This window comes from Pristiophorus japonicus, unplaced genomic scaffold (assembly GCF_044704955.1).
Source record: "Pristiophorus japonicus isolate sPriJap1 unplaced genomic scaffold, sPriJap1.hap1 HAP1_SCAFFOLD_37, whole genome shotgun sequence".
Classification (NCBI taxonomy): domain Eukaryota; kingdom Metazoa; phylum Chordata; class Chondrichthyes; family Pristiophoridae; genus Pristiophorus; species Pristiophorus japonicus.
In genome coordinates, this window is record NW_027253543.1 from 1537282 (window position 1) to 1564866 (window position 27585).

General features: G+C 42.2%; 8 non-coding genes across 8 annotated transcripts; all 8 read right to left on the bottom strand.

Moving 5' to 3' along the window:
- Nucleotides 1-138: 138 nt before the first annotated feature.
- On the bottom strand, nucleotides 139-226 carry trnap-agg (transfer RNA proline (anticodon AGG)). Its single transcript is given in 2 exon segments — nucleotides 139-174; nucleotides 191-226. It is a non-coding gene; the product is annotated as a tRNA-Pro (tRNA).
- Nucleotides 227-3217: 2991 nt separating this feature from the next.
- On the bottom strand, nucleotides 3218-3305 carry trnap-agg (transfer RNA proline (anticodon AGG)). The gene is given in 2 exon segments: nucleotides 3218-3253; nucleotides 3270-3305. It is a non-coding gene; the product is annotated as a tRNA-Pro (tRNA).
- Nucleotides 3306-6296: 2991 nt separating this feature from the next.
- Nucleotides 6297-6384, bottom strand: trnap-agg (transfer RNA proline (anticodon AGG)). Its single transcript is given in 2 exon segments — nucleotides 6297-6332; nucleotides 6349-6384. It is a non-coding gene; the product is annotated as a tRNA-Pro (tRNA).
- Nucleotides 6385-9375: 2991 nt separating this feature from the next.
- trnap-agg (transfer RNA proline (anticodon AGG)) lies at nucleotides 9376-9463 on the bottom strand. The gene is given in 2 exon segments: nucleotides 9376-9411; nucleotides 9428-9463. It is a non-coding gene; the product is annotated as a tRNA-Pro (tRNA).
- A 2991-nt stretch (nucleotides 9464-12454) lies between these two features.
- Nucleotides 12455-12542, bottom strand: trnap-agg (transfer RNA proline (anticodon AGG)). Its single transcript is given in 2 exon segments — nucleotides 12455-12490; nucleotides 12507-12542. It is a non-coding gene; the product is annotated as a tRNA-Pro (tRNA).
- A 2989-nt stretch (nucleotides 12543-15531) lies between these two features.
- Nucleotides 15532-15619, bottom strand: trnap-agg (transfer RNA proline (anticodon AGG)). Its single transcript is given in 2 exon segments — nucleotides 15532-15567; nucleotides 15584-15619. It is a non-coding gene; the product is annotated as a tRNA-Pro (tRNA).
- A 2991-nt stretch (nucleotides 15620-18610) lies between these two features.
- On the bottom strand, nucleotides 18611-18698 carry trnap-agg (transfer RNA proline (anticodon AGG)). The gene is given in 2 exon segments: nucleotides 18611-18646; nucleotides 18663-18698. It is a non-coding gene; the product is annotated as a tRNA-Pro (tRNA).
- Nucleotides 18699-21688: 2990 nt separating this feature from the next.
- On the bottom strand, nucleotides 21689-21776 carry trnap-agg (transfer RNA proline (anticodon AGG)). The gene is given in 2 exon segments: nucleotides 21689-21724; nucleotides 21741-21776. It is a non-coding gene; the product is annotated as a tRNA-Pro (tRNA).
- Nucleotides 21777-27585: the final 5809 nt, after the last annotated feature.

The window sequence follows — 27585 nt, forward strand, 5'->3', positions numbered from 1 at the left end:
TCAGTTCGGTGAGTTTCACTTTGCTCCTGGGAATCTCCAGGATTTTTGGACGCTGTGTGAACAACGGCGCGCAATCAAACGTTTTAATTTGAAACATGTCGACCGGCTGAGAAGTGTTTTTTTGACTAAAAGTTGTCAGGGCTCGTCCGGGATTTGAACCCGGGACCTCTCGCATTTCAATTATTAAAACCCCTAAGCGAGAATCATACCCCTAGACCAACGAGCCGCCGACAGTAAGGGATCTAGCTCTCAGATTCTGACCTTCGTTTGCTATTCGGCCCATCGTCCCCCTCTCCATAGTCCTGCTCATGTTTTCCCTTTGATGAATAGATTATTCTTTGAGACATTACTTCACCAACGAGCTGCATTCTTGTCAGTAAAAGGTGAATTTGGCAATGAGGTTAAATGTGATTACGGAAAAAAACCGACTGGAAACGGTTTAACACAATAACGACGAAGTTGAGGGCAGACTGGATCAGCAGTCCATTGCCTGAACTTCTCAGTCACCTTATCTCCTATTTACTGCAACGTCAGACATCCATCCCCTACTTTTTCCATTCAAACAGAAATAATGTGCACGAAAGTCTACTTCACCGCTTGTTTTGCCCGTGCAACCAGATCGACAGTGATGAAAATGTGCCATGAGCTTTTTAAAGCAAACAGCCTTCCTTTACTTTCGGTGAGTGACTGCACGAGATGGTTGGTTTTGAGGCAGAATCAAAATAAAGAATGTAAAATTTCAAGCGGCAGGTTAGCTGACCGCGGCAGGACTCGAACCTGCAATCTTTTGATAACATCACAGTTACATTCGAAGTCAGACGACTTATCCATTAGGCCACGCGGCTGCTGCTGCTGGCATGAAATTTGTTGTTTTTTTTATACTGAGAGCAAATTTGGGACAAGGGATCTTTCAAGGAGTGGATTTATGAAAATATGGGCATATTTTGAGTAATGAACCGTTATGCTGCGATATGGATGTGCACGGACACAGGCAACGTCAATGTAGCTTGATACACAACAGTTTAACAATCGGTTATCGCAACTGAAATCACACTCCTTTTAAAATATACAGGATGATCGCGATTATGAGAAAATACGTCTTAAAGGGGCAGTTGATGAACCGGAACTGACAACCATCCCGTTTGAACAGACACCGAATGATCCAGGACAGGAAGCACATCCATCTTACACAGCTGTAGAATGGGCCTTCACGGACAGCACTTCCCTTTCAAAAGATTAAAGTCGGATTTCTATCATTCCTGAAGGCAATTGTGCTGTGCGTGAGTGAGCGCGGATCTCAGGACCACGTGTGGCTGGGACGGTTTTTGAAGCCACAAGTGATTGACAGGCAGGAAGGACGGAGGGAAGTAAAATCAACCCAGACAAAAAGACAATTTAAAACATATATATATTTATCACAATAAGAAAATAAATAAATTTACAGTTTTATTGCAAAAAATTGAATTTAGTTTGATTTCAATAAAGAAATAATTATTTCTTAATCTATATGTTTTTGATTGAACGAAGGCTGTGCGACTGCTTGAAATCCACTGGAAATCAGGCCGTGCAGTCAGTAAATACACAAACAAGTAAGCCCATGGTGTAAGACAAGCCACGAGCGAAGATGTGGGGAACAAAGGCGATCTTTTAAAGTCGCGAGTGCCTTTCTGCTGGATCTGACAGCAGCTGCGTGTGCTGTGAAAGAGCTCAAATGCAAAAGAGCCCAGTGCCGGTAGAACAGAAAAGGCACATTTATTTTGAAAGTTAAAAAGTATGGAATGTATGTTAATATACGCATATATAAATATTAATACATATATTTATATAAACAAAGTCAGTCAGTCAGTCATGTCTTGTCTTGTCTTGATTTGATTTGTATTTGAAAATAAGGAGGAAAGAGCTCATCATGTCACAAAGCCCATCCGCAAGCTCTCGCTCAAATCGCTATGTTTCTAACTTATATAATTTGCCTTCTTTCAGATGTGGAACAGCAAAATCCCACAGCAGATTCTTCTCCTGTCAGGCAGTCCTCGAATGTGTGTTCAATCAAATCAGTGTGGCTTCAAGTTGCATGTAATGCATTTTTTCTCCCATGACATGAAATGCACAGTAAGATCGCGCAGCACGTTTGCACACACTCCCTCGCTACACAAACACACGAACAAACTAAAATTCCTGCAACCTCCAAAGGCAGTTTTTGAAATTTGTAATTTAAAATCCGGGACAGACAGCACATTCCTTTTAAACAGATACATAATGATCCGATACTGATAGCAACCATTTTGGAGAGACAGAGAATGACCTCAGACAGACAGGACATCACCTTAAAAGCGATACAGAAACACAGTGAACAAAAACAAAGAATTCTGTAAAACTCAGCTGGTCGTGAACATTCTGTGGATGAAGAACCCGGGCTCACGTTCAGTCAGATGATCATTCCGATATTTTAAGAAAAATGTAAAGTTTACAGATTTCTTCCACGAAAATAGCGCCTGGAAAAAAATAGGCAGCGAGGAAGGACAAAAGGGAATGTCTGTGATACAGTGGAGCGTAGGAGTGATTGAATAATAAATGGCACAATGCGAAAAGGCAAAGTGGGTGGTAAGCGGGCAATAAAATAACAAAGGATGGACTAGAGCAGGTGTTAGTGGGAACAGCAGAACCATTAGCAGACAATGAGCGCGGCTTATGATCCGAGACGTTGAATCGAATGTTGAGGCCAGAACACAATAACATGCCTGGAATGTAGGGTCTGAACGCCTTTTAATCAGACCAGGCAGCTTGCCCACCCCGGATTGATTTTCTGTACGGTTTAAATTCGGCAGCCAAGGGACTAAATCCAAAGCCAGCTTCTCCCATCTTTTCAGCGCTGGAGAAACAGGACGCACTCATATTAAGGGCAGAGTCTGTTTCACGTTGAAGTTGAGATTGACGCTGAATGTATCCATATCCCAATGAAGGTGAGCTCATGAGTGCAGAACGGAAGATGGACTGATCAAGAATTGGCCAGAATCAAACACGGGTTTAGGTTGTCCAATGAGACACTGAGCCGAGCACATCTGAGATGCATGAACTTTACTCAGTTCGGTGAGTTTCACTTTGCTCCTGGGAATCTCCAGGATTTTTGGACGCTGTGTGAACAACGGCGCGCAATCAAACGTTTTAATTTGAAACATGTCGACCGGCTGAGAAGTGTTTTTTTGACTAAAAGTTGTCAGGGCTCGTCCGGGATTTGAACCCGGGACCTCTCGCATTTCAATTATTAAAAACCCTAAGCGAAAATCATACCCCTAGACCAACGAGCCGCCGACAGTAAGGGATCTAGCTCTCAGATTCTGACCTTCGTTTGCTATTCGGCCCATCGTCCCCCTCTCCATAGTCCTGCTCATGTTTTCCCTTTGATGAATAGATTATTCTTTGAGACATTACTTCACCAACGAGCTGCATTCTTGTCAGTAAAAGGTGAATTTGGCAATGAGGTTAAATGTGATTACGGAAAAAAACCGACTGGAAACGGTTTAACACAATAACGACGAAGTTGAGGGCAGACTGGATCAGCAGTCCATTGCCTGAACTTCTCAGTCACCTTATCTCCTATTTACTGCAACGTCAGACATCCATCCCCTACTTTTTCCATTCAAACAGAAATAATGTGCACGAAAGTCTACTTCACCGCTTGTTTTGCCCGTGCAACCAGATCGACAGTGATGAAAATGTGCCATGAGCTTTTTAAAGCAAACAGCCTTCCTTTACTTTCGGTGAGTGACTGCACGAGATGGTTGGTTTTGAGGCAGAATCAAAATAAAGAATGTAAAATTTCACGCGGCAAGTTAGCTGACCGCGGCAGGACTCGAACCTGCAATCTTTTGATAACATCACAGTTACAATCGAAGTCAGACGACTTATCCATTAGGCCACGCGGCTGCTGCTGCTGGCATGAAATTTGTTGTTTTTTTTATACTGAGAGCAAATTTGGGACAAGGGATCTTTCAAGGAGTGGATTTATGAAAATATGGGCATATTTTGAGTAATGAACCGTTACGCTGCGATATGGATGTGCACGGACACAGGCAACGTCAATGTAGCTTGATACACAACAGTTTAACAATCGGTTATCGCAACTGAAATCACACTCCTTTTAAAATATACAGGATGATCGCGATTATGAGAAAATACGTCTTAAAGGGGCAGTTGATGAACCGGAACTGACAACCATCCCGTTTGAACAGACACCGAATGATCCAGGACAGGAAGCACATCCATCTTACACAGCTGTAGAATGGGCCTTCACGGACAGCACTTCCCTTTCAAAAGATTAAAGTCGGATTTCTATAATTCCTGAAGGCAATTTTGCTGTGCGTGAGTGAGCGCGGATCTCAGGACCACGAGTGGCTGGGACGGTTTTTGAAGCCACAGGTGATTGACAGGCAGGAAGGACGGAGGGAAGTAAAATCAACCCAGACAAAAAGACAATTTAAAACATATATATATTTATCACAATAAGAAAATAAATAAATTTACAGTTTTATTGCAAAAAATTGAATTTAGTTTGATTTCAATAAAGAAATAATTATTTCTTAATCTATATGTTTTTGATTGAACGAAGGCTGTGCGACTGCTTGAAATCCACTGGAAATCAGGGCGTGCAGTCAGTAAATACACAAACAAGAAAGCCCATGGTGTAAGACAAGACACGAGCGAAGATGTGGGGAACAAAGGCGATCTTTTAAAGTCGCGAGTGCCTTTCTGCTGGATCTGACAGCAGCTGCGTGTGCTGTGAAAGAGCTCAAATGCAAAAGAGCCCAGTGCCGGTAGAACAGAAAAGGCACATTTATTTTGAAAGTTAAAAAGTATGGAATGTATGTTAATATACGCATATATAAATATTAATACATATATTTATATAAACAAAGTCAGTCAGTCAGTCATGTCTTGTCTTGTCTTGATTTGATTTGTATTTGAAAATAAGGAGGAAAGAGCTCATCATGTCACAAAGCCCATCCGCAAGCTCTCGCTCAAATCGCTATGTTTCTAACTTATATAATTTGCCTTCTTTCAGATGTGGAACAGCAAAATCCCACAGCAGATTCTTCTCCTGTCAGGCAGTCCTCGAATGTGTGTTCAATCAAATCAGTGTGGCTTCAAGTTGCATGTAATGCATTTTTTCTCCCATGACATGAAATGCACAGTAAGATCGCGCAGCACGTTTGCACACACTCCCTCGCTACACAAACACACGAACAAACTAAAATTCCTGCAACCTCCAAAGGCAGTTTTTGAAATTTGTAATTTAAAATCCGGGACAGACAGCACATTCCTTTTAAACAGATACATAATGATCCGATACTGATAGCAACCATTTTGGAGAGACAGAGAATGACCTCAGACAGACAGGACATCACCTTAAAAGCGATACAGAAACACAGTGAACAAAAACAAAGAATTCTGTAAAACTCAGCTGGTCGTGAACATTCTGTGGATGAAGAACCCGGGCTCACGTTCAGTCAGATGATCATTCCGATATTTTAAGAAAAATGTAAAGTTTACAGATTTCTTCCACGAAAATAGCGCCTGGAAAAAAATAGGCAGCGAGGAAGGACAAAAGGGAATGTCTGTGATACAGTGGAGCGTAGGAGTGATTGAATAATAAATGGCACAATGCGAAAAGGCAAAGTGGGTGGTAAGCGGGCAATAAAATAACAAAGGATGGACTAGAGCAGGTGTTAGTGGGAACAGCAGAACCATTAGCAGACAATGAGCGCGGCTTATGATCCGAGACGTTGAATCGAATGTTGAGGCCAGAACACAATAACATGCCTGGAATGTAGGGTCTGAACGCCTTTTAATCAGACCAGGCAGCTTGCCCACCCCGGATTGATTTTCTGTACGGTTTAAATTCGGCAGCCAAGGGACTAAATCCAAAGCCAGCTTCTCCCATCTTTTCAGCGCTGGAGAAACAGGACGCACTCATATTAAGGGCAGAGTCTGTTTCACGTTGAAGTTGAGATTGACGCTGAATGTATCCATATCCCAATGAAGGTGAGCTCATGAGTGCAGAACGGATGATGGACTGATCAAGAATTGGCCAGAATCAAACACGGGTTTAGGTTGTCCAATGAGACACTGAGCCGAGCACATCTGAGATGCATGAACTTTACTCAGTTCGGTGAGTTTCACTTTGCTCCTGGGAATCTCCAGGATTTTTGGACGCTGTGTGAACAACGGCGCGCAATCAAACGTTTTAATTTGAAACATGTCGACCGGCTGAGAAGTGTTTTTTTGACTAAAAGTTGTCAGGGCTCGTCCGGGATTTGAACCCGGGACCTCTCGCATTTCAATTATTAAAACCCCTAAGCGAAAATCATACCCCTAGACCAACGAGCCGCCGACAGTAAGGGATCTAGCTCTCAGATTCTGACCTTCGTTTGCTATTCGGCCCATCGTCCCCCTCTCCATAGTCCTGCTCATGTTTTCCCTTTGATGAATAGATTATTCTTTGAGACATTACTTCACCAACGAGCTGCATTCTTGTCAGTAAAAGGTGAATTTGGCAATGAGGTTAAATGTGATTACGGAAAAAAACCGAGTGGAAACGGTTTAACACAATAACGACGAAGTTGAGGGCAGACTGGATCAGCAGTCCATTGCCTGAACTTCTCAGTCACCTTATCTCCTATTTACTGCAACGTCAGACATCCATCCCCTACTTTTTCCATTCAAACAGAAATAATGTGCACGAAAGTCTACTTCACCGCTTGTTTTGCCCGTGCAACCAGATCGACAGTGATGAAAATGTGCCATGAGCTTTTTAAAGCAAACAGCCTTCCTTTACTTTCGGTGAGTGACTGCACGAGATGGTTGGTTTTGAGGCAGAATCAAAATAAAGAATGTAAAATTTCACGCGGCAAGTTAGCTGACCGCGGCAGGACTCGAACCTGCAATCTTTTGATAACATCACAGTTACAATCGAAGTCAGACGACTTATCCATTAGGCCACGCGGCTGCTGCTGCTGGCATGAAATTTGTTGTTTTTTTTATACTGAGAGCAAATTTGGGACAAGGGATCTTTCAAGGAGTGGATTTATGAAAATATGGGCATATTTTGAGTAATGAACCGTTACGCTGCGATATGGATGTGCACGGACACAGGCAACGTCAATGTAGCTTGATACACAACAGTTTAACAATCGGTTATCGCAACTGAAATCACACTCCTTTTAAAATATACAGGATGATCGCGATTATGAGAAAATACGTCTTAAAGGGGCAGTTGATGAACCGGAACTGACAACCATCCCGTTTGAACAGACACCGAATGATCCAGGACAGGAAGCACATCCATCTTACACAGCTGTAGAATGGGCCTTCACGGACAGCACTTCCCTTTCAAAAGATTAAAGTCGGATTTCTATAATTCCTGAAGGCAATTTTGCTGTGCGTGAGTGAGCGCGGATCTCAGGACCACGAGTGGCTGGGACGGTTTTTGAAGCCACAGGTGATTGACAGGCAGGAAGGACGGAGGGAAGTAAAATCAACCCAGACAAAAAGACAATTTAAAACATATATATATTTATCACAATAAGAAAATAAATAAATTTACAGTTTTATTGCAAAAAATTGAATTTAGTTTGATTTCAATAAAGAAATAATTATTTCTTAATCTATATGTTTTTGATTGAACGAAGGCTGTGCGACTGCTTGAAATCCACTGGAAATCAGGGCGTGCAGTCAGTAAATACACAAACAAGAAAGCCCATGGTGTAAGACAAGACACGAGCGAAGATGTGGGGAACAAAGGCGATCTTTTAAAGTCGCGAGTGCCTTTCTGCTGGATCTGACAGCAGCTGCGTGTGCTGTGAAAGAGCTCAAATGCAATAGAGCCCAGTGCCGGTAGAACAGAAAAGGCACATTTATTTTGAAAGTTAAAAAGTATGGAATGTATGTTAATATACGCATATATAAATATTAATACATATATTTATATAAACAAAGTCAGTCAGTCAGTCATGTCTTGTCTTGTCTTGATTTGATTTGTATTTGAAAATAAGGAGGAAAGAGCTCATCATGTCACAAAGCCCATCCGCAAGCTCTCGCTCAAATCGCTATGTTTCTAACTTATATAATTTGCCTTCTTTCAGATGTGGAACAGCAAAATCCCACAGCAGATTCTTCTCCTGTCAGGCAGTCCTCGAATGTGTGTTCAATCAAATCAGTGTGGCTTCAAGTTGCATGTAATGCATTTTTTCTCCCATGACATGAAATGCACAGTAAGATCGCGCAGCACGTTTGCACACACTCCCTCGCTACACAAACACACGAACAAACTAAAATTCCTGCAACCTCCAAAGGCAGTTTTTGAAATTTGTAATTTAAAATCCGGGACAGACAGCACATTCCTTTTAAACAGATACATAATGATCCGATACTGATAGCAACCATTTTGGAGAGACAGAGAATGACCTCAGACAGACAGGACATCACCTTAAAAGCGATACAGAAACACAGTGAACAAAAACAAAGAATTCTGTAAAACTCAGCTGGTCGTGAACATTCTGTGGATGAAGAACCCGGGCTCACGTTCAGTCAGATGATCATTCCGATATTTTAAGAAAAATGTAAAGTTTACAGATTTCTTCCACGAAAATAGCGCCTGGAAAAAAATAGGCAGCGAGGAAGGACAAAAGGGAATGTCTGTGATACAGTGGAGCGTAGGAGTGATTGAATAATAAATGGCACAATGCGAAAAGGCAAAGTGGGTGGTAAGCGGGCAATAAAATAACAAAGGATGGACTAGAGCAGGTGTTAGTGGGAACAGCAGAACCATTAGCAGACAATGAGCGCGGCTTATGATCCGAGACGTTGAATCGAATGTTGAGGCCAGAACACAATAACATGCCTGGAATGTAGGGTCTGAACGCCTTTTAATCAGACCAGGCAGCTTGCCCACCCCGGATTGATTTTCTGTACGGTTTAAATTCGGCAGCCAAGGGACTAAATCCAAAGCCAGCTTCTCCCATCTTTTCAGCGCTGGAGAAACAGGACGCACTCATATTAAGGGCAGAGTCTGTTTCACGTTGAAGTTGAGATTGACGCTGAATGTATCCATATCCCAATGAAGGTGAGCTCATGAGTGCAGAACGGAAGATGGACTGATCAAGAATTGGCCAGAATCAAACACGGGTTTAGGTTGTCCAATGAGACACTGAGCCGAGCACATCTGAGATGCATGAACTTTACTCAGTTCGGTGAGTTTCACTTTGCTCCTGGGAATCTCCAGGATTTTTGGACGCTGTGTGAACAACGGCGCGCAATCAAACGTTTTAATTTGAAACATGTCGACCGGCTGAGAAGTGTTTTTTTGACTAAAAGTTGTCAGGGCTCGTCCGGGATTTGAACCCGGGACCTCTCGCATTTCAATTATTAAAAACCCTAAGCGAAAATCATACCCCTAGACCAACGAGCCGCCGACAGTAAGGGATCTAGCTCTCAGATTCTGACCTTCGTTTGCTATTCGGCCCATCGTCCCCCTCTCCATAGTCCTGCTCATGTTTTCCCTTTGATGAATAGATTATTCTTTGAGACATTACTTCACCAACGAGCTGCATTCTTGTCAGTAAAAGGTGAATTTGGCAATGAGGTTAAATGTGATTACGGAAAAAAACCGACTGGAAACGGTTTAACACAATAACGACGAAGTTGAGGGCAGACTGGATCAGCAGTCCATTGCCTGAACTTCTCAGTCACCTTATCTCCTATTTACTGCAACGTCAGACATCCATCCCCTACTTTTTCCATTCAAACAGAAATAATGTGCACGAAAGTCTACTTCACCGCTTGTTTTGCCCGTGCAACCAGATCGACAGTGATGAAAATGTGCCATGAGCTTTTTAAAGCAAACAGCCTTCCTTTACTTTCGGTGAGTGACTGCACGAGATGGTTGGTTTTGAGGCAGAATCAAAATAAAGAATGTAAAATTTCACGCGGCAAGTTAGCTGACCGCGGCAGGACTCGAACCTGCAATCTTTTGATAACATCACAGTTACAATCGAAGTCAGACGACTTATCCATTAGGCCACGCGGCTGCTGCTGCTGGCATGAAATTTGTTGTTTTTTTTATACTGAGAGCAAATTTGGGACAAGGGATCTTTCAAGGAGTGGATTTATGAAAATATGGGCATATTTTGAGTAATGAACCGTTACGCTGCGATATGGATGTGCACGGACACAGGCAACGTCAATGTAGCTTGATACACAACAGTTTAACAATCGGTTATCGCAACTGAAATCACACTCCTTTTAAAATATACAGGATGATCGCGATTATGAGAAAATACGTCTTAAAGGGGCAGTTGATGAACCGGAACTGACAACCATCCCGTTTGAACAGACACCGAATGATCCAGGACAGGAAGCACATCCATCTTACACAGCTGTAGAATGGGCCTTCACGGACAACACTTCCCTTTCAAAAGATTAAAGTCGGATTTCTATAATTCCTGAAGGCAATTTTGCTGTGCGTGAGTGAGCGCGGATCTCAGGACCACGAGTGGCTGGGACGGTTTTTGAAGCCACAGGTGATTGACAGGCAGGAAGGACGGAGGGAAGTAAAATCAACCCAGACAAAAAGACAATTTAAAACATATATATATTTATCACAATAAGAAAATAAATAAATTTACAGTTTTATTGCAAAAAATTGAATTTAGTTTGATTTCAATAAAGAAATAATTATTTCTTAATCTATATGTTTTTGATTGAACGAAGGCTGTGCGACTGCTTGAAATCCACTGGAAATCAGGGCGTGCAGTCAGTAAATACACAAACAAGAAAGCCCATGGTGTAAGACAAGACACGAGCGAAGATGTGGGGAACAAAGGCGATCTTTTAAAGTCGCGAGTGCCTTTCTGCTGGATCTGACAGCAGCTGCGTGTGCTGTGAAAGAGCTCAAATGCAAAAGAGCCCAGTGCCGGTAGAACAGAAAAGGCACATTTATTTTGAAAGTTAAAAAGTATGGAATGTATGTTAATATACGCATATATAAATATTAATACATATATTTATATAAACAAAGTCAGTCAGTCAGTCATGTCTTGTCTTGTCTTGATTTGATTTGTATTTGAAAATAAGGAGGAAAGAGCTCATCATGTCACAAAGCCCATCCGCAAGCTCTCGCTCAAATCGCTATGTTTCTAACTTATATAATTTGCCTTCTTTCAGATGTGGAACAGCAAAATCCCACAGCAGATTCTTCTCCTGTCAGGCAGTCCTCGAATGTGTGTTCAATCAAATCAGTGTGGCTTCAAGTTGCATGTAATGCATTTTTTCTCCCATGACATGAAATGCACAGTAAGATCGCGCAGCACGTTTGCACACACTCCCTCGCTACACAAACACACGAACAAACTAAAATTCCTGCAACCTCCAAAGGCAGTTTTTGAAATTTGTAATTTAAAATCCGGGACAGACAGCACATTCCTTTTAAACAGATACATAATGATCCGATACTGATAGCAACCATTTTGGAGAGACAGAGAATGACCTCAGACAGACAGGACATCACCTTAAAAGCGATACAGAAACACAGTGAACAAAAACAAAGAATTCTGTAAAACTCAGCTGGTCGTGAACATTCTGTGGATGAAGAACCCGGGCTCACGTTCAGTCAGATGATCATTCCGATATTTTAAGAAAAATGTAAAGTTTACAGATTTCTTCCACGAAAATAGCGCCTGGAAAAAAATAGGCAGCGAGGAAGGACAAAAGGGAATGTCTGTGATACAGTGGAGCGTAGGAGTGATTGAATAATAAATGGCACAATGCGAAAAGGCAAAGTGGGTGGTAAGCGGGCAATAAAATAACAAAGGATGGACTAGAGCAGGTGTTAGTGGGAACAGCAGAACCATTAGCAGACAATGAGCGCGGCTTAAGATCCGAGACGTTGAATCGAATGTTGAGGCCAGAACACAATAACATGCCTGGAATGTAGGGTCTGAACGCCTTTTAATCAGACCAGGCAGCTTGCCCACCCCGGATTGATTTTCTGTACGGTTTAAATTCGGCAGCCAAGGGACTAAATCCAAAGCCAGCTTCTCCCATCTTTTCAGCGCTGGAGAAACAGGACGCACTCATATTAAGGGCAGAGTCTGTTTCACGTTGAAGTTGAGATTGACGCTGAATGTATCCATATCCCAATGAAGGTGAGCTCATGAGTGCAGAACGGATGATGGACTGATCAAGAATTGGCCAGAATCAAACACGGGTTTAGGTTGTCCAATGAGACACTGAGCCGAGCACATCTGAGATGCATGAACTTTACTCAGTTCGGTGAGTTTCACTTTGCTCCTGGGAATCTCCAGGATTTTTGGACGCTGTGTGAACAACGGCGCGCAATCAAACGTTTTAATTTGAAACATGTCGACCGGCTGAGAAGTGTTTTTTTGACTAAAAGTTGTCAGGGCTCGTCCGGGATTTGAACCCGGGACCTCTCGCATTTCAATTATTAAAACCCCTAAGCGAAAATCATACCCCTAGACCAACGAGCCGCCGACAGTAAGGGATCTAGCTCTCAGATTCTGACCTTCGTTTGCTATTCGGCCCATCGTCCCCCTCTCCATAGTCCTGCTCATGTTTTCCCTTTGATGAATAGATTATTCTTTGAGACATTACTTCACCAACGAGCTGCATTCTTGTCAGTAAAAGGTGAATTTGGCAATGAGGTTAAATGTGATTACGGAAAAAAACCGAGTGGAAACGGTTTAACACAATAACGACGAAGTTGAGGGCAGACTGGATCAGCAGTCCATTGCCTGAACTTCTCAGTCACCTTATCTCCTATTTACTGCAACGTCAGACATCCATCCCCTACTTTTTCCATTCAAACAGAAATAATGTGCACGAAAGTCTACTTCACCGCTTGTTTTGCCCGTGCAACCAGATCGACAGTGATGAAAATGTGCCATGAGCTTTTTAAAGCAAACAGCCTTCCTTTACTTTCGGTGAGTGACTGCACGAGATGGTTGGTTTTGAGGCAGAATCAAAATAAAGAATGTAAAATTTCACGCGGCAAGTTAGCTGACCGCGGCAGGACTCGAACCTGCAATCTTTTGATAACATCACAGTTACAATCGAAGTCAGACGACTTATCCATTAGGCCACGCGGCTGCTGCTGCTGGCATGAAATTTGTTGTTTTTTTTATACTGAGAGCAAATTTGGGACAAGGGATCTTTCAAGGAGTGGATTTATGAAAATATGGGCATATTTTGAGTAATGAACCGTTACGCTGCGATATGGATGTGCACGGACACAGGCAACGTCAATGTAGCTTGATACACAACAGTTTAACAATCGGTTATCGCAACTGAAATCACACTCCTTTTAAAATATACAGGATGATCGCGATTATGAGAAAATACGTCTTAAAGGGGCAGTTGATGAACCGGAACTGACAACCATCCCGTTTGAACAGACACCGAATGATCCAGGACAGGAAGCACATCCATCTTACACAGCTGTAGAATGGGCCTTCACGGACAGCACTTCCCTTTCAAAAGATTAAAGTCGGATTTCTATCATTCCTGAAGGCAATTGTGCTGTGCGTGAGTGAGCGCGGATCTCAGGACCACGAGTGGCTGGGACGGTTTTTGAAGCCACAGGTGATTGACAGGCAGGAAGGACGGAGGGAAGTAAAATCAACCCAGACAAAAAGACAATTTAAAACATATATATATTTATCACAATAAGAAAATAAATAAATTTACAGTTTTATTGCAAAAAATTGAATTTAGTTTGATTTCAATAAAGAAATAATTATTTCTTAATCTATATGTTTTTGATTGAACGAAGGCTGTGCGACTGCTTGAAATCCACTGGAAATCAGGGCGTGCAGTCAGTAAATACACAAACAAGTAAGCCCATGGTGTAAGACAAGCCACGAGCGAAGATGTGGGGAACAAAGGCGATCTTTTAAAGTCGCGAGTGCCTTTCTGCTGGATCTGACAGCAGCTGCGTGTGCTGTGAAAGAGCTCAAATGCAAAAGAGCTCAGTGCCGGTAGAACAGAAAAGGCACATTTATTTTGAAAGTTAAAAAGTATGGAATGTATTTTAATATACGCATATATAAATATTAATACATATATTTATATAAACAAAGTCAGTCAGTCAGTCATGTCTTGTCTTGTCTTGATTTGATTTGTATTTGAAAATAAGGAGGAAAGAGCTCATCATGTCACAAAGCCCATCCGCAAGCTCTCGCTCAAATCGCTATGTTTCTAACTTATATAATTTGCCTTCTTTCAGATGTGGAACAGCAAAATCCCACAGCAGATTCTTCTCCTGTCAGGCAGTCCTCGAATGTGTGTTCAATCAAATCAGTGTGGCTTCAAGTTGCATGTAATGCATTTTTTCTCCCATGACATGAAATGCACAGTAAGATCGCGCAGCACGTTTGCACACACTCCCTCGCTACAGAAACACACCAACAAACTAAAATTCCTGCAACCTCCAAAGGCAGTTTTTGAAATTTGTAATTTAAAATCCGGGACAGACAGCACATTCCTTTTAAACAGATACATAATGATCCGATACTGATAGCAACCATTTTGGAGAGACAGAGAATGACCTCGGATAGACAGGACATCACCTTAAAAGCGATACAGAAACACAGTGAACAAAAACAAAGAATTCTGTAAAACTCAGCTGGTCGTGAACATTCTGTGGATGAAGAACCCGGGCTCACGTTCAGTCAGATGATCATTCCGATATTTTAAGAAAAATGTAAAGTTTACAGATTTCTTCCACGAAAATAGCGCCTGGAAAAAAATAGGCAGCGAGGAAGGACAAAAGGGAATGTCTGTGATACAGTGGAGCGTAGGAGTGATTGAATAATAAATGGCACAATGCGAAAAGGCAAAGTGGGTGGTAAGCGGGCAATAAAATAACAAAGGATGGACTAGAGCAGGTGTTAGTGGGAACAGCAGAACCATTAGCAGACAATGAGCGCGGCTTATGATCCAAGACGTTGAATCGAATGTTGAGGCCAGAACACAATAACATGCCTGGAATGTAGGGTCTGAACGCCTTTTAATCAGACCAGGCAGCTTGCCCACCCCGGATTGATTTCCTGTACGGTTTAAATTCGGCAGCCAAGGGACTAAATCCAAAGCCAGCTTCTCCCATCTTTTCAGCGCTGGAGACAGGACCCACTCATATTAAGGGCAGAGTCTGTTTCACGTTGAAGTTGAGATTGACGCTGAATGTATCCATATCCCAATGGAGGTGAGCTCATGCGTGCAGAACGGAAGATGGACTGATCAAGAATTGGCCAGAATCAAACACGGGTTTAGGTTGTCCAATGAGACACTGAGCCGAGCACATCTGAGATGCATGAACTTTACTCAGTTCGGTGAGTTTCACTTTGCTCCTGGGAATCTCCAGGATTTTTGGACGCTGTGTGAACAACGGCGCGCAATCAAACGTTTTAATTTGAAACATGTCGACCGGCTGAGAAGTGTTTTTTTGACTAAAAGTTGTCAGGGCTCGTCCGGGATTTGAACCCGGGACCTCTCGCATTTCAATTATTAAAACCCCTAAGCGAGAATCATACCCCTAGACCAACGAGCCGCCGACAGTAAGGGATCTAGCTCTCAGATTCTGACCTTCGTTTGCTATTCGGCCCATCGTCCCCCTCTCCATAGTCCTGCTCATGTTTTCCCTTTGATGAATAGATTATTCTTTGAGACATTACTTCACCAACGAGCTGCATTCTTGTCAGTAAAAGGTGAATTTGGCAATGAGGTTAAATGTGATTACGGAAAAAAACCGAGTGGAAACGGTTTAACACAATAACGACGAAGTTGAGGGCAGACTGGATCAGCAGTCCATTGCCTGAACTTCTCAGTCACCTTATCTCCTATTTACTGCAACGTCAGACATCCATCCCCTACTTTTTCCATTCAAACAGAAATAATGTGCACGAAAGTCTACTTCACCGCTTGTTTTGCCCGTGCAACCAGATCGACAGTGATGAAAATGTGCCATGAGCTTTTTAAAGCAAACAGCCTTCCTTTACTTTCGGTGAGTGACTGCACGAGATGGTTGGTTTTGAGGCAGAATCAAAATAAAGAATGTAAAATTTCACGCGGCAAGTTAGCTGACCGCGGAAGGACTCGAACCTGCAATCTTTTGATAACATCACAGTTACAATCGAAGTCAGACGACTTATCCATTAGGCCACGCGGCTGCTGCTGCTGGCATGAAATTTGTTGGTTTTTTTATACTGAGAGCAAATTTGGGACAAGGGATCTTTCAAGGAGTGGATTTATGAAAATATGGGCATATTTTGAGTAATGAACCGTTACGCTGCGATATGGATGTGCACGGACACAGGCAACGTCAATGTAGCTTGATACACAACAGTTTAACAATCGGTTATCGCAACTGAAATCACACTCCTTTTAAAATATACAGGATGATCGCGATTATGAGAAAATACGTCTTAAAGGGGCAGTTGATGAACCGGAACTGACAACCATCCCGTTTGAACAGACACCAAATGATCCAGGACAGGAAGCACATCCATCTTACACAGCTGTAGAATGGGCCTTCACGGACAGCACTTCCCTTTCAAAAGATTAAAGTCGGATTTCTATCATTCCTGAAGGCAATTGTGCTGTGCGTGAGTGAGCGCGGATCTCAGGACCACGAGTGGCTGGGACGGTTTTTGAAGCCACAGGTGATTGACAGGCAGGAAGGACGGAGGAAAGTAAAATCAACCCAGACAAAAAGACAATTTAAAACATATATATATTTATCACAATAAGAAAATAAATAAATTTACAGTTTTATTGCAAAAAATTGAATTTAGTTTGATTTCAATAAAGAAATAATTATTTCTTAATCTATATGTTTTTGATTGAACGAAAGCTGTGCGACTGCTTGAAATCCACTGGAAATCAGGGCGTGCAGTCAGTAAATACACAAACAAGTAAGCCCATGGTGTAAGACAAGCCACGAGCGAAGATGTGGGGAACAAAGGCGATCTTTTAAAGTCGCGAGTGCCTTTCTGCTGGATCTGACAGCAGCTGCGTGTGCTGTGAAAGAGCTCAAATGCAAAAGAGCCCAGTGCCGGTAGAACAGAAAAGGCACATTTATTTTGAAAGTTAAAAAGTATGGAATGTATGTTAATATACGCATATATAAATATTAATACATATATTTATATAAACAAAGTCAGTCAGTCAGTCATGTCTTGTCTTGTCTTGATTTGATTTGTATTTGAAAATAAGGAGGAAAGAGCTCATCATGTCACAAAGCCCATCCGCAAGCTCTCGCTCAAATCGCTATGTTTCTAACTTATATAATCTGCCTTCTTTCAGATGTGGAACAGCAAAATCCCACAGCAGATTCTTCTCCTGTCAGGCAGTCCTCGAATGTGTGTTCAATCAAATCAGTGTGGCTTCAAGTTGCATGTAATGCATTTTTTCTCCCATGACATGAAATGCACAGTAAGATCGCGCAGCACGTTTGCACACACTCCCTCGCTACAGAAACACACCAACAAACTAAAATTCCTGCAACCTCCAAAGGCAGTTTTTGAAATTTGTAATTTAAAATCCGGGACAGACAGCACATTCCTTTTAAACAGATACATAATGATCCGATACTGATAGCAACCATTTTTGAGAGACAGAGAATGACCTCGGACAGACAGGACATCACCTTAAAAGCGATACAGAAACACAGTGAACAAAAACAAAGAATTCTGTAAAACTCAGCTGGTCGTGAACATTCTGTGGATGAAGAACCCGGGCTCACGTTCAGTCAGATGATCATTCCGATATTTTAAGAAAAATGTAAAGTTTACAGATTTCTTCCACGAAAATAGCGCCTGGAAAAAAATAGGCAGCTAGGAAGGACAAAAGGGAATGTCTGTGATACAGTGGAGCGTAGGAGTGATTGAAAAATAAATGGCACAATGCGAAAAGGCAAAGTGGGTGGTAAGCGGGCAATAAAATAACAAAGGATGGACTAGAGCAGGTGTTAGTGGGAACAGCAGAACCATTAGCAGACAATGAGCGCGGCTTATGATCCAAGACGTTGAATCGAATGTTGAGGCCAGAACACAATAACATGCCTGGAATGTAGGGTCTGAACGCCTTTTAATCAGACCAGGCAGCTTGCCCACCCCGGATTGATTTTCTGTACGGTTTAAATTCGGCAGCCAAGGGACTAAATCCAAAGCCAGCTTCTCCCATCTTTTCAGCGCTGGAGAAACAGGACGCACTCATATTAAGGGCAGAGTCTGTTTCACGTTGAAGTTGAGTTTGACGCTGAATGTATCCATATCCCAATGGAGGTGAGCTCATGCGTGCAGAACGGAAGATGGACTGATCAAGAATTGGCCAGAATCAAACACGGGTTTAGGTTGTCCAATGAGACACTGAGCCGAGCACATCTGAGATGCATGAACTTTGCTCAGTTCGGTGAGTTTCAATTTGCTCCTGGGAATCTCCAGGATTTTTGGACGCTGTGTGAACAACGGCGCGCAATCAAACGTTTTAATTTGAAACATGTCGACCGGCTGAGAAGTGTTTTTTTGACTAAAAGTTGTCAGGGCTCGTCCGGGATTTGAACCCGGGACCTCTCGCATTTCAATTATTAAAACCCCTAAGCGAGAATCATACCCCTAGACCAACGAGCCGCCGACAGTAAGGGATCTAGCTCTCAGATTCTGACCTTCGTTTGCTATTCGGCCCATCGTCCCCCTCTCAATAGTCCTGCTCATGTTTTCCCTTTGATGAATAGATTATTCTTTGAGACATTACTTCACCAACGAGCTGCATTCTTGTCAGTAAAAGGTGAATTTGGCAATGAGGTTAAATGTGATTACGGAAAAAAACCGAGTGGAAACGGTTTAACACAATAACGACGAAGTTGAGGGCAGACTGGATCAGCAGTCCATTGCCTGAACTTCTCAGTCACCTTATCTCCTATTTACTGCAACGTCAGACATCCATCCCCTACTTTTTCCATTCAAACAGAAATAATGTGCACGAAAGTCTACTTCACCGCTTGTTTTGCCCGTGCAACCAGATCGACAGTGATGAAAATGTGCCATGAGCTTTTTAAAGCAAACAGCCTTCCTTTACTTTCGGTGAGTGACTGCACGAGATGGTTGGTTTTGAGGCAGAATCAAAATAAAGAATGTAAAATTTCACGCGGCAAGATAGCTGACCGCGGCAGGACTCGAACCTGCAATCTTTTGATAACATCACAGTTACAATCGAAGTCAGACGACTTATCCATTAGGCCACGCGGCTGCTGCTGCTGGCATGAAATTTGTTGTTTTTTTTATTCTGAGAGCAAATTTTCTGACAAGGGATCTTTCAAGGAGTGGATTTATGAAAATATGGGCATATTTTGAGTAATGAACCGTTACGCTGCGATATGGATGTGCACGGACACAGGCAACGTCAATGTAGCTTGATACACAACAGTTTAACAATCGGTTATCGCAACTGAAATCACACTCCTTTTAAAATATACAGGATGATCGCGATTATGAGAAAATACGTCTTAAAGGGTCAGTTGATTAACCGGAACTGACAACCATCCCGTTTGAACAGACACCGAATGATCCAGGACAGGAAGCACATCCATCTTACACAGCTGTAGAATGGGCCTTCACGGACAGCACTTCCCTTTCAAAAGATTAAAGTCGGATTTCTATCATTCCTGAAGGCAATTGTGCTGTGCGTGAGTGAGCGCGGATCTCAGGACCACGAGTGGCTGGGACGGTTTTTGAAGCCACAGGTGATTGACAGGCAGGAAGGACGGAGGGAAGTAAAATCAACCCAGACAAAAAGACAATTTAAAACATATATATATTTATCACAATAAGAAAATCAATAAATTTACAGTTTTATTGCAAAAAATTGAATTTAGTTTGATTTCAATAAAGAAATAATTATTTCTTAATCTATATGTTTTTGATTGAACGAAGGCTGTGCGACTGCTTGAAATCCACTGGAAATCAGGGCGTGCAGTCAGTAAATACACAAACAAGTAAGCCCATGGTGTAAGACAAGCCACGAGCGAAGATGTGGGGAACAAAGGCGATCTTTTAAAGTCGCGAGTGCCTTTCTGCTGGATCTGACAGCAGCTGCGTGTGCTGTGAAAGAGCTCAAATGCAATAGAGCCCAGTGCCGGTAGAACAGAAAAGGCACATTTATTTTGAAAGTTAAAAAGTATGGAATGTATGTTAATATACGCATATATAAATATTAATACATATATTTATATAAACAAAGTCAGTCAGTCAGTCATGTCTTGTCTTGTCTTGATTTGATTTGTATTTGAAAATAAGGAGGAAAGAGCTCATCATGTCACAAAGCCCATCCGCAAGCTCTCGCTCAAATCGCTATGTTTCTAACTTATATAATTTGCCTTCTTTCAGATGTGGAACAGCAAAATCCCACAGCAGATTCTTCTCCTGTCAGGCAGTCCTCGAATGCGTGTTCAATCAAATCAGTGTGGCTTCAAGTTGCATGTAATGCATTTTTTCTCCCATGACATGAAATGCACAGTAAGATCGCGCAGCACGTTTGCACACACTCCCTCGCTACACAAACACACCAACAAACTAAAATTCCTGCAACCTCCAAAGGCAGTTTTTGAAATTTGTAATTTAAAATCCGGGACAGACATCACATTCCTTTTAAACAGATACATAATGATCCGATACTGATAGCAACCATTTTGGAGAGACAGAGAATGACCTCGGACAGACAGGACATCACCTTAAAAGCGATACAGAAACACAGTGAAAAAAACAAAGAATTCTGTAAAACTCAGCTGGTCGTGAACATTCTGTGGATGAAGAAGCCGGGCTCACGTTCAGTCAGATGATCATTCCGATATTTTAAGAAAAATGTAAAATTTACAGATTTTTCCACGAAAATAGCGCCTGGAAAAAAATAGGCAGCGAGGAAGGACAAAAGGGAATGTCTGTGATACAGTGGAGCGTAGGAGTGATTGAATAATAAATGGCACAATGCGAAAAGGCAAAGTGGTTGGTAAGCGGGCAATAAAATAACAAAGGATGGACTAGAGCAGGTGTTAGTGGGAACAGCAGAACCATTAGCAGACAATGAGCGCGGCTTATGATCCGAGACGTTGAATCGAATGTTGAGGCCAGAACACAATAACATGCCTGGAATGTAGGGTCTGAACGCCTTTTAATCAGACCAGGCAGCTTGCCCACCCCGGATTGATTTCCTGTACGGTTTAAATTCGGCAGCCAAGGGACTAAATCCAAAGCCAGCTTCTCCCATCTTTTCAGCGCTGGAGAAACAGGACGCACTCATATTAAGGTCAGAGTCTGTTTCACGTTGAAGTTGAGATTGACGCTGAATGTATCCATATCCCAATGGAGGTGAGCTCATGCGTGCAGAACGGAAGATGGACTGATCAAGAATTGGCCAGAATCAAACACGGGTTTAGGTTGTCCAATGAGACACTGAGCCGAGCACATCTGAGATGCATGAACTTTACTCAGTTCGGTGAGTTTCACTTTGCTCCTGGGAATCTCCAGGATTTTTGGACGCTGTGTGAACAACGGCGCGCAATCAAACGTTTTAATTTGAAACATGTCGACCGGCTGAGAAGTGTTTTTTTGACTAAAAGTTGTCAGGGCTCGTCCGGGATTTGAACCCTGGACCTCTCGCATTTCAATTATTAAAACCCCTAAGCGAGAATCATACCCCTAGACCAACGAGCCGCCGACAGTAAGGGATCTAGCTCTCAGATTCTGACCTTCGTTTGCTATTCGGCCCATCGTCCCCCTCTCCATAGTCCTGCTCATGTTTTCCCTTTGATGAATAGATTATTCTTTGAGACATTACTTCACCAACGAGCTGCATTCTTGTCAGTAAAAGGTGAATTTGGCAATGAGGTTAAATGTGATTACGGAAAAAAACCGAGTGGAAACGGTTTAACACAATAACGACGAAGTTGAGGGCAGACTGGATCAGCAGTCCATTGCCTGAACTTCTCAGTCACCTTATCTCCTATTTACTGCAACGTCAGACATCCATCCCCTACTTTTTCCATTCAAACAGAAATAATGTGCACGAAAGTCTACTTCACCGCTTGTTTTGCCCGTGCAACCAGATCGACAGTGATGAAAATGTGCCATGAGCTTTTTAAAGCAAACAGCCTTCCTTTACTTTCGGTGAGTGACTGCACGAGATGGTTGGTTTTGAGGCAGAATCAAAATAAAGAATGTAAAATTTCACGCGGTAAGTTAGCTGACCGCGGCAGGACTCGAACCTGCAATCTTTTGATAACATCACAGTTACAATCGAAGTCAGACGACTTATCCATTAGGCCACGCGGCTGCTGCTGCTGGCATGAAATTTGTTGTTTTTTTTATTCTGAGAGCAAATTTGGGACAAGGGATCTTTCAAGGAGTGGATTTATGAAAATATGGGCATATTTTGAGTAATGAACCGTTACGCTGCGATATGGATGTGCACGGACACAGGCAACGTCAATGTAGCTTGATACACAACAGTTTAACAATCGGTTATCGCAACTGAAATCACACTCCTTTTAAAATATACAGGATGATCGCGATTATGAGAAAATACGTCTTAAAGGGTCAGTTGATTAACCGGAACTGACAACCATCCCGTTTGAACAGACACCGAATGATCCAGGACAGGAAGCACATCCATCTTACACAGCTGTAGAATGGGCCTTCACGGACAGCACTTCCCTTTCAAAAGATTAAAGTCGGATTTCTATCATTCCTGAAGGCAATTGTGCTGTGCGTGAGTGAGCGCGGATCTCAGGACCACGAGTGGCTGGGACGGTTTTTGAAGCCACAGGTGATTGACAGGCAGGAAGGACGGAGGGAAGTAAAATCAACCCAGACAAAAAGACAATTTAAAACATATATATATTTATCACAATAAGAAAATCAATAAATTTACAGTTTTATTGCAAAAAATTGAATTTAGTTTGATTTCAATAAAGAAATAATTATTTCTTAATCTATATGTTTTTGATTGAACGAAGGCTGTGCGACTGCTTGAAATCCACTGGAAATCAGGGCGTGCAGTCAGTAAATACACAAACAAGTAAGCCCATGGTGTAAGACAAGCCACGAGCGAAGATGTGGGGAACAAAGGCGATCTTTTAAAGTCGCGAGTGCCTTTCTGCTGGATCTGACAGCAGCTGCGTGTGCTGTGAAAGAGCTCAAATGCAATAGAGCCCAGTGCCGGTAGAACAGAAAAGGCACATTTATTTTGAAAGTTAAAAAGTATGGAATGTATGTTAATATACGCATATATAAATATTAATACATATATTTATATAAACAAAGTCAGTCAGTCAGTCATGTCTTGTCTTGTCTTGATTTGATTTGTATTTGAAAATAAGGAGGAAAGAGCTCATCATGTCACAAAGCCCATCCGCAAGCTCTCGCTCAAATCGCTATGTTTCTAACTTATATAATTTGCCTTCTTTCAGATGTGGAACAGCAAAATCCCACAGCAGATTCTTCTCCTGTCAGGCAGTCCTCGAATGCGTGTTCAATCAAATCAGTGTGGCTTCAAGTTGCATGTAATGCATTTTTTCTCCCATGACATGAAATGCACAGTAAGATCGCGCAGCACGTTTGCACACACTCCCTCGCTACACAAACACACCAACAAACTAAAATTCCTGCAACCTCCAAAGGCAGTTTTTGAAATTTGTAATTTAAAATCCGGGACAGACATCACATTCCTTTTAAACAGATACATAATGATCCGATACTGATAGCAACCATTTTGGAGAGACAGAGAATGACCTCGGACAGACAGGACATCACCTTAAAAGCGATACAGAAACACAGTGAAAAAAACAAAGAATTCTGTAAAACTCAGCTGGTCGTGAACATTCTGTGGATGAAGAAGCCGGGCTCACGTTCAGTCAGATGATCATTCCGATATTTTAAGAAAAATGTAAAATTTACAGATTTTTCCACGAAAATAGCACCTGGAAAAAAATAGGCAGCGAGGAAGGACAAAAGGGAATGTCTGTGATACAGTGGAGCGTAGGAATGATTGAATAATAAATGGCACAATACGAAAAGGCAAAGTGGGTGGTAAGCGGGCAATAAAATAACAAAGGATGGACCAGAGCAGGTGTTAGTGGGAACAGCAGAACGATTAGCAGACAATGAGCGCGGCTTATGATCCGATACGTCGAACCGAATGTTGAGGCCAGAACACAATAACATGCCTGGAATGTAGGGTCTGAACGCCTTTTAATCAGACCAGGCAGCTTGCCCAACCCGGATTGATTTCCTGAACGGTTTAAATTCGATAGCCAAGGGACTAAATCCAAAGCCAGCTTGTCCCATCTTTTCAGCGCTGGAGAAACAGGACGCACTCATATTAAGGGCAGAGTCTGTTTCACGTTGAAGTTGAGATTGACGCTGAATGTATCCAAATCCCAATGGAGGTGAGCTCATGCGTGCAGAACGGAAGATGGACTGATCAAGAATTGGCCAGAATCAAACACGGGTTTAGGTTGTCCAATGAGACACTGAGCCGAGTACATCTGAGATGCATGAACTTTACTCAGTTCGGTGAGTTTCACTTTGCTCCTGGGAATCTCCAGGATTTTTGGACGCTGTGTGAACAACGGCGCGCAATCAAACGTTTTAATTTGAAACATGTCGACCGGCTGAGAAGTGTTTTTTTGACTAAAAGTTGTCAGGGCTCGTCCGGAATTTGAACCCGGGACCTCTCGCATTTCAATTATTAGAACCCCTAAGCGAGAATCATACCCCTAGTCCAACGAGCCGCCGAGAGTAAGGGATCTAGCTCTCAGATTCTGACCTTCGTTTGCTATTCGGCCCATCGTGCCTGTGCTGACTCTCAGAGACCTATCTCATGAGTCCCCCTCTCCATATTCCTGCTAATGTTTTCCCTTTGATGAATAGATTATTCTTTGAGACATTACTTCACCAACGAGCTGCATTCTTGTCAGTAAAAGGTGAATTTGGCAATGAGGTTAAATGTGATTGCCGAAAAAAAACGAGTGGAAACGGTTTAACACAATAACGACGAAGTTGAGGGCATACTGGATCAGCAGTCCTTTGCCTGAACTTCTCAGTCACCTTATCTCCTATTTACTGCAACGTCAGACATCCATCCCCTACTTTTTGCATTCAAACAGAAATAATGTGCACGAAAGTCTACTTCACCGCTTGTTTTGCCCTTCAACCAGATCGACAGTGATGAAAATGTGCCATTCGCTTTTTAAAGCAAACAGCCTTCCTTTACTTTCGGTGAGTGACTGCACGAGATGGTTGGTTTTGAGGCAGAATCAAAATAAAGAATGTAAAATTTCACGCGGCAAGTTAGCTGACCGCGGAAGGACTCGAACCTGCAATCTTTTGATAACATCACAGTTACAATCGAAGTCAGACGACTTATCCATTAGGCCACGCGGCTGCTGCTGCTGGCATGAAATTTGTTGTTTTTTTTATACTGAGAGCAAATTTGGGACAAGGGATCTTTCAAGGAGTGGATTTATGAAAATATGGGCATATTTTGAGTAATGAACCGTTACGCTGCGATATGGATGTGCACGGACACAGGCAACGTCAATGTAGCTTGATACACAACAGTTTAACAATCGGTTATCGCAACTGAAATCACACTCCTTTTAAAATATACAGGATGATCGCGATTATGAGAAAATACGTCTTAAAGGGGCAGTTGATGAACCGGAACTGACAACCATCCCGTTTGAACAGACACCGAATGATCCAGGACAGGAAGCACATCCATCTTACACAGCTGTAGAATGGGCCTTCACGGACAGCACTTCCCTTTCAAAAGATTAAAGTCGGATTTCTATCATTCCTGAAGGCAATTGTGCTGTGCGTGAGTGAGCGCGGATCTCAGGACCACGAGTGGCTGGGACGGTTTTTGAAGCCACAGGTGATTGACAGGCAGGAAGGACGGAGGGAAGTAAAATCAACCCAGACAAAAAGACAATTTAAAACATATATATATTTATCACAATAAGAAAATCAATAAATTTACAGTTTTATTGCAAAAAATTGAATTTAGTTTGATTTCAATAAAGAAATAATTATTTCTTAATCTATATGTTTTTGATTGAACGAAGGCTGTGCGACTGCTTGAAATCCACTGGAAATCAGGGCGTGCAGTCAGTAAATACACAAACAAGTAAGCCCATGGTGTAAGACAAGCCACGAGCGAAGATGTGGGGAACAAAGGCGATCTTTTAAAGTCGCGAGTGCCTTTCTGCTGGATCTGACAGCAGCTGCGTGTGCTGTGAAAGAGCTCAAATGCAATAGAGCCCAGTGCCGGTAGAACAGAAAAGGCACATTTATTTTGAAAGTTAAAAAGTATGGAATGTATGTTAATATACGCATATATAAATATTAATACATATATTTATATAAACAAAGTCAGTCAGTCAGTCATGTCTTGTCTTGTCTTGATTTGATTTGTATTTGAAAATAAGGAGGAAAGAGCTCATCATGTCACAAAGCCCATCCGCAAGCTCTCGCTCAAATCGCTATGTTTCTAACTTATATAATTTGCCTTCTTTCAGATGTGGAACAGCAAAATCCCACAGCAGATTCTTCTCCTGTCAGGCAGTCCTCGAATGCGTGTTCAATCAAATCAGTGTGGCTTCAAGTTGCATGTAATGCATTTTTTCTCCCATGACATGAAATGCACAGTAAGATCGCGCAGCACGTTTGCACACACTCCCTCGCTACACAAACACACCAACAAACTAAAATTCCTGCAACCTCCAAAGGCAGTTTTTGAAATTTGTAATTTAAAATCCGGGACAGACATCACATTCCTTTTAAACAGATACATAATGATCCGATACTGATAGCAACCATTTTGGAGAGACAGAGAATGACCTCGGACAGACAGGACATCACCTTAAAAGCGATACAGAAACACAGTGAAAAAAACAAAGAATTCTGTAAAACTCAGCTGGTCGTGAACATTCTGTGGATGAAGAAGCCGGGCTCACGTTCAGTCAGATGATCATTCCGATATTTTAAGAAAAATGTAAAATTTACAGATTTTTCCACGAAAATAGCACCTGGAAAAAAATAGGCAGCGAGGAAGGACAAAAGGGAATGTCTGTGATACAGTGGAGCGTAGGAATGATTGAATAATAAATGGCACAATACGAAAAGGCAAAGTGGGTGGTAAGCGGGCAATAAAATAACAAAGGATGGACCAGAGCAGGTGTTAGTGGGAACAGCAGAACGATTAGCAGACAATGAGCGCGGCTTATGATCCGATACGTCGAACCGAATGTTGAGGCCAGAACACAATAACATGCCTGGAATGTAGGGTCTGAACGCCTTTTAATCAGACCAGGCAGCTTGCCCAACCCGGATTGATTTCCTGAACGGTTTAAATTCGATAGCCAAGGGACTAAATCCAAAGCCAGCTTGTCCCATCTTTTCAGCGCTGGAGAAACAGGACGCACTCATATTAAGGGCAGAGTCTGTTTCACGTTGAAGTTGA